This window comes from Leopardus geoffroyi, chromosome X (assembly GCF_018350155.1).
Source record: "Leopardus geoffroyi isolate Oge1 chromosome X, O.geoffroyi_Oge1_pat1.0, whole genome shotgun sequence".
NCBI lineage: Eukaryota > Metazoa > Chordata > Mammalia > Carnivora > Felidae > Leopardus > Leopardus geoffroyi.
The window spans coordinates 116,059,090-116,066,897 of NC_059343.1; the positions used below are offsets into that span (position 1 = coordinate 116,059,090).

The 7,808-nt window shown below is 39.5% G+C and overlaps 1 pseudogene; it reads right to left on the reverse strand.

Moving 5' to 3' along the window:
- Positions 1-2,881: 2,881 nt before the first annotated feature.
- On the reverse strand, positions 2,882-3,656 carry LOC123594711 (annotated as a pseudogene).
- Between the last annotated feature and the right edge of the window lie 4,152 nt (positions 3,657-7,808).

Genomic DNA, 7,808 nt, shown 5'->3' on the forward strand with positions numbered 1-7,808 from the left:
CAGGCGCCCCTAGTTCTCCTTTTTAGTAGGATCTCTGTCTGGTTTTGGAATCAAGGTAATGCTGGCTTCACAGAAAGAGTTTGGAAGTTTTCCTTCCATTTCTATTTTTTGGAACATCTTCAAAGAATAGGTATTAACTCTTCTTTAAATGTTTGGTAGAATTCCCCCGGAAAGCCATCTGGCCCTGGACTCTTGTTTTTTGGCAGATTTTTGATTACTATTTTGATTTCCTTACTGGTTGTGGGTCTGTTCAAATTTTCTATTTCTTCCTGTTTCAGTTTTGGTAGTGTATATGTTTCTAGGAATTTGTCCATTTCTTCCAGATTGCCCATTTTATTGGCATATAATTGCTCATAATATTCTCTTATTATTGTTTTTATTTCTGCTGTGTTGGTTGTGATCTCTCCTCTTTCATTCTTGATTTTATTTATTTGGGTCCTTTCCTTTTTCTTCTTGATCAAACTGTCTAGTGGTTTATCAATTTTGTTAATTCTTTCAGAGAACCAGCTTCCGGTTTCATTAATCTGTTCTACTGTTTTTATGGTTTCGATAGCATTAATTTCTGCTCTAATCTTTATACTTCCTGTCTTCTGCTGGTTTTGGGTTTTATTTGCTGTTCTTTTTCCAGCTCTTTAAGGTGTAAGATTAGGTTATATCTGAGATCTTTCTTCCTCCTTTAGGAAGGCCTGGATTGCTATATACTTTCCTCTTATGACCGCCTTTGCTGAATCCCAGAGGTTTTGGGTTGTGGTGTTATCATTTTCATTGGCTTCCATGTGCTTTTTAATTTCCTCTTTAACTTCTTGGGTAGCCCATTCATTCTTTAGTAGGATGTTCCTCAGTCTCCAAGTATTTGTTACCTTTCCGATTTTTTTCTTGTGGTTGATTTTGAGTTTCATAGCGTTGTGGTCTGAAACTATGCATGATATGATCTCGATCTTTTTGTACTTGCTGAGGGCTGATTTGTGTCCCAGTATGTGGTCTATTCTGGAGAATGTTCCATGTGCAGTGGGGAAGAATGTATATTCTGCTGCTTTAGGACGAAATGTTCTGAATATATCTGTTAAGTCCATCTGGTACAGTGTGTCATTCAAAAGCCATTGTTTCCTTGTTGATTTTTTGATTAGATGATCTTCCATTGCTGTGAGTGGGGTGTTGAAGTCTCCTACTATTATGGTATTACTCTCAATGAGTTTCTTCATGTTTGTGATTAATTGGTTTATATATTTGGGTGCTGCCACATTTGGCGCATAAATGTTTACAATTGTTAGGTCTCCTTGGTGGATAGACCCCTTGATTATGATATAATGTCCTTCTGCATCTGTTGATACAGTCTTTATATTAAAGTCTAGATTGTGTGATATAAGTATGGCTACTCTGGCTGTCTTTTGTTGACCGTTAGCATGATAGGTGGTTCTTCATCCCCTTATTTTCTTTTTTTTTTTCTTTTTTTTTATTATCCTCTTTTGTTATTTTATTACCGTTACTTTATTTTGTAGTTAAGTCCATATATTATATAAAACAGAACGGGAAAAATGAACAAATTTATAAAATAAATTGAAGTGTCTGGATGAAAAAAATACAAGAGCTTTGCCTTCTTGTCTATAGATCTCTTGATATGTTGTTGGTCTTGCACTTTAGATATCAAATAAAGATATCTAGCTTGAAACAAAAGCTGATATGCTACAAGGTTAAGCCACAGTTAGTTTGCTGGTAGGCCAGGAAATGACAGGTTTTCTAAATCTTATCCTTAAATATTGGCTATAACAAATGCTGATATGGCACAATGCAAGCTTTTATCATCAGACAGCAAGAGGGAATCTTGAATTAATGAATGCAACTTACCTCCAAGTCTTCTGAAAGGAGGTGAAAAAATAAATACTGTATTTTACCAGTGTCCCCCCAAAAGCATTACTCTAAGCATGCAGGAGGATGCTGTGAGCAGCTACAACAGTAAGATCCAATCCAGAGGTAGGTTCAAGACCAATAGTAGGAGAGTGGTTGAAGAAGTCCTCCTGGGGCCAGTACCATTTCATAGAATGACATTTTGTGCTGGGGAATGAGTCTATGGCCTATCTTGTTCTGACTCAAAAGAACATTCCTCATTTTAACCTTGCTGGAAACAGGTATTTTTGCACCTGCTATTAAGAACAGCTAGTATACAGGATAAGGCTGGCATAAAATTATTTAGCAAGCACATGCTAGCTATTCCAGTTTGAAATCTACCAAACTATAAAATTAACGGGGAAATAAAAAGTTGAAGATGGAGTTGTTGTTCCTCAAGATGGGGGAAAAATGTCTTACAAAAAGAGGGGATTAGGCACTCACTTAACTCTATATGGAGAACATCCTTCTCAGGCTAGGTGGAAGATGAGGAAGAGCATTACCAAAGGCTGACCAGGCCACTGGGAGACCAAAGGGAGAGGGAAAAAGGCATTTAGAAAGAAAGCTAGGAGAAAATCTTCTGGGTCTGACTAGGTAAGTGAATCTAAGGCAACCACACCAAAGATATGCTATCCACTATGCCAACATGGAGCTGGTGGCAAAATATCTCAAGACATTTTAAACCCAGAGAAATGTATGACAAATATGTTAACCAAGCAAATTGACCAAACTTCCAAGGGTAAAATCTCCTCAGATCTGAAATCCAAGATACTCACTTTTCATTAATTCTCTGCATTATTAGAAAAAAATAAAAAGTAACAAATGTAAAGATTTGTTTTATTTCTACTGGGGAAAGAAGGAGGATAGATAGAACTGTTTTCCAATTTGCTCTCCACTGTATACACACATACCCACACACATACATACACATACACACACCAAAAATACTCCAACGAAAAACAAAACAAAAAACTGAGAATCGAACACCAAAACACCCTCAAACTGCACCAATACTTCGTATTTTGACCAAAAGAATAGATCCTGGGAGGAAGTGCAAAATGCAAAATCAAATGACCGAAAAATGCTGAACAAACAGCATTATTAATATACAAAATATTTATATTACTGAACTAGTAACAGTTGATGTTCTCCACGTCTGTAAAACTTTGGAACCACATAGCTGATTTGTTAAATCTAGTCCATGCCAGCTTCCAAACACCAGAAAAAATTTTTTAGTTAGCTTCATTCTTTGATGCCTCATCAAAATTTTCTACGAGATCTGGAACATCATCATCCTCCTCATCAATGTCTTCTGGTTTTGGTGCTTTGCTCTCCAACACTTGCCGAGGCAACTGCTCAGCTAACGTCCTAAGACTTGTTAAGCTGTCAGCACCAAGCTGACTTAATATTCCAGGAAGCATTTCTGTGATTGGTTTGGCTTCTGCATGACCAGTAAGTGCAAAGGTGTTAGCAGAAAGGGAAGCTTGGACTTTGGGATTGTTGAAATGGATAACTGTCCCATCATCTTTAATCATGTTCACCCCTTCAATACCAGCTATATTATTCACAGCCAGTTTTTTTTAGAGAACTCTGAAGTTTTTTGTCATCAGCTGTAGCTGTTCTATGTACCACCTTCTTCTTTCTGCGAGCTGTACCCTTGCCCCCTATCCGGACCTGAGCCTGAAGTTTGGCTAACTTTTCTTGATTCATGCTGTTGGTAAATCTGAAGCGGGGAGGGTCCTTCAACAACAGCACGTGGCAAGAGCAAGATGGCTGCCTCCCATCCCCTTATTTTCAATCTGAAGGTGTCTTTAGGTCTAAAGTGGGTCTCTTGTAAACAGCATACAGATGGATCTTGTTTTCTTATCCATTCTGTTACCCTATGTCTTTTGATTGGAGCATTGAGTCCACTGACGTTTAGAGTGAGTACTGAAAGATATGAATTTATTGCCATTATGTGGCCTGTAGAGTTGGAGTTTCTGGAATATATAAAGTTCTATATATATTTATATATATAGAATTTATAAAATTCTCTCTCTATAAAATTCTATATATTTTTTTTACCATCTTTTCTCTCCTCAGAGAGTCCCCCTTAAAATTTCTTGCAGGACTAGTTTAGTGGTCACAAATTCCTTTAATTTTTGTTCGTCTGGGAAACTTTTTATCTGTCCTGCTATTTTGAATGACAGCCTTGCTGGATAAAGAATTCTTGGCTGCATATTTTTCTGATTCAGCACATTGAATATATCCTGCCACTCCTTTCTGGCCTGCCAAGTTTCTGTGGATAGGTCTGCTGCAAACCTGATCTGTCTTCCCTTGTAGGTTAGGGACTTTTTTTCCCTTGCTGCTTTCATTTTTGTGAATTTGACTATGATATGCCTTGTTGATGGTTGGTTTTTGTTGAATCTAATGGGGGTCCTCTTTGCTTCCTGGATTTTGATGTCTGTGTCTTTCCCCAGGTTAGGAAAGTTTTCTGCTATGATTTGCTCACATAACCCTTCAACCCCTATTTCTCTCTCTTCCTCTTCTGGGACCCCTATGATTCTCATGTTGTTCCTTTTTAATGAGTCACTGATTTCTCTAATTCTTAAATCGTGCTCTTTTGCCTTCATCTCCCTCTTTTTTTCTGCTTCTTTATTCTCTGTAAGTTTGTCCTCTATATCGCTGATTCTCTGTTCTGCCTCATCCATCCTTGCCGCCATGGCATCCATCCGTGATTGCAGCTCAGTTATAGCATTTTTAATTTCATTCTGGCTATTTTTTACTTCTTTCATCTCCGGAGAAAGGGATTCTAATCTACTTTCGACTCCAGCTAGTATTCTTATTATCGTGATTCTAAATTCTGGTTCAGACATCTTGCTTGTATCTGTGTTGGTTACATCCCTGGCTGTCATTTCTTCGTGCTCTTTCTTTTGGGGTGAATTCCTTCATTTTGTCATTTTGAAGGGATAATAGGAATTAATGAGGTAGAAAAATTAAAATTAAAAAAATATTAAAATTAAAAAATTAAACACACACACACACACATCTAATAAATGATGCTAGATCCTAGGTGTGTTTTGGTCTGGGTGTTGAATGTGGCTTGACAGAGTAGAGAAAAGAAAAGGGGTCAGGTGAAGGAAATTGTTTGAGAATTTGAAAAAATGAATACACTGAAGTAGACTAAAATGAGATGATGGGAGTAAAATGGAATTTAAAAAAATTTACACAAAAGTAAAGAATATAGTAGAAAAAAATTAAAGAAAAATATTTTTAATAAAAATTAAAAATAAACATGAATTTTTTCTCTTTCTGTTTTCAAGAAAAAGAAATGAAAAAGAGAAAAAAGAAAAAAAGAAATTGTTTGAAAATTTGCAAAAGTGAATACACTGTAGTAGACTAAAATAAAATGATGGAAGTTAAATAGAAACTTGAAAAAATTTACATAAAAGCAAAAAATACAGTAAAAAATTTAAAGAAAAATATTTTTAATAAAATTGAAAGTAAAAACGAAGTTTTTCTCTTTCTGCATTCAAGAAAAAGAAAAGAAACGACAAAGAGAAAAAAGAAAAAAAGGAAATCGTTTGAAAATTTGAAAAGGTGAATACACTGAAGTAGTCTAAAATAAAATGATGGAAGTAAGATGGAATTTGAGAAAATTTACACAAAAGTAAAAAATATAGTAAAAAAATTAAATATTTTTTAAAGAAATATTTTTAATAAAAATTGAAAATAAAAATGAATTTTTTCTCTTTCTGTATTCAAGAAAAAGAAAAGTAGAAGAGAAAAAGAGAAAAAAGAAAAAAAAAGTAAAAGAAAGAAAAAAAGAATAAAAGAGAAAAAGGAAAAAAAAGAAAGAAAATTGAATAGATAGACCTGCTATCAGATTGAAATAGGACTGAAATTACTTCGTTTTCCCCTAGAAGTCAGGCTATGAAGCACTTTACAGTCCATATACTAAGCAGGCGGTGAGACTTCTGTTCTTGTAAAGTGAGTTTGGCCCCGTTGGGCTGAGCTTAGTGTAACGGCTCCGTCCTCCACTAGATGGCGCTGCTAGCCTACTGGGGTGGATCGCTGCCGCGCTCGTAGGTGCCTACGCGCATGCGCGGGAGCGGTGAAAATGGCGTCCTCCGGCTCTCCAGTCTGTGGCCTGGGAACTTTTCTCTCCGATCAGCAGTCGCACACCCGTCCTCTGTCTTCAGCTTTCGTCCACTTCCCGCTTCTTCACTGCCCGTGACTGAGCCTCAGGCGGCACCTCTCTCCCGAGTCCTGTCTCAGATGCGGCTGTTTTCCCCGCCCCTTACTTCAGAAGGACTGCAGCCTTGACCCGCTCTGCCCCTCTGCGGGAGGGTCTCACCGAGCGACGGCCGAATGAGGCTGCACCCAGGAACGCCCGTGGACCCCGCCGCTGCCGGAGCCCCGAGACTGCGGCCAGGTGCCAGCCCGCCCCAGAAAAAGTCATTGAGACAGTGTAGCAGCGGCGTCTCGGGGATGATGGAAAATCACAACACACACCTGGCACCAGGCTTCGCCCTCAACGACCCTGTTCCAGCACCAGCGAATGTGGCCGTTTTGTGGGGTCTGCCGGGACCAGGTGGCCTCAAGAGTCTCTACCAAGTGTCCTTCCGGCAGTGGCACCGCTTTTCTCCGTGTGGCCCTTCCCACCAGAGCACCGCCAGGTAGGGAGCTGCGGAGTTGCAGCCTTTGCGCTCCCCTTGTTTAGGTCTCGATGGGATTTAAACCCTCTCCTTTCTCCTTTGTCCCTTTTTAGTTTAGTCCCTGCGGCTGTTTCCAATTTTCCACTTTCTCTCCAGCTGCTTTTGGGGAGGGGTGCTTTTCCCGTATTCTCCCCCCTCCCCAGTCTCCTTCCTCTCTCCGCCCGCAAAAGCACCTCCGTTCCCGCGGCTTCTCGCTCCCCAAGTTCAGCTCTCCGCCGCGCCCCTGCTGAATTCTGTGGTTCAGTTGTGCAGATTGTTGTGTGTTAATCCTCCGATCAGTTTTCTAGGTGTGTAGGATGGTTTAGTGTTGGTCTGGCTGTGTTTCATGGAGGCGAGACATGCAAAAAACTTCCGTGCTGTTCTGCCGTCTTGGCTCCCCCCTCCAAGATAAGTGTCCTCTTAGTCCCCTTTATCTTTTTCACTCATCCCCCCACAGACCTCCCCTCTGACATACCTTTTCTTTAAAATTTTCTGCAAGTTTTTTCAAATTGTCACAAATGCCCCCCAAATTTTTCAGTGTACTTATTGAAACAAAAAAATCCATGTATCAGTGGGCCCGTGCAGTTCAAACCCTCGTTTATTCAAGAATCAGCTGTGTTCTCTGCTGTGCATTACATTCCCATGATTTGCTTATTTTCTATCTGGAAGTTTGTACCCCTTAATGCCCTTCACTTATTTTGCTCACCCCAACCCCCTCCTCACTCTGGCAATCAACAGTGTGTTTCCCGTGTCTATGAGTCTGTTTCTGTTTTGTTCATTTGCTTTGTTTATAAGTTCCATATCTCGGTGAGGTCATGCAGTATTTGTCTTCCTTTGACCTATTGACTTGGCATAATGTTCTCTAGGTCCATATCCGTGTTATCACAAATGGCAGGACTTCAGTCTTTATTATGGGCTGAGGAATATTCCACTGTGTGTACGTCTTCTTTATCCATTCACCTGTGGATAGACACTTCGGGTGCTTCCATATCTCGGCTATTGTAAATGATGCTGCAGTGAACATAGGGGGCCATACATCTCTTCGGATCGGTGGTTTCGTTTTCTTCAGGTGAATACCCAGAAGTGAAACTGCTGCATCACCTTGTAGTTCTATTTTTAGTTTGTTGAGGGAGCTGCATACTGTTCTCCATAGTGGCTGCATCAATTTACGTTCCCCCCAGCAGTGTGGGAGGGTTTCCTTTTCTCCACAGCCTCGCCAACCCTTGTCATTTTTTGTATTTTCGATAA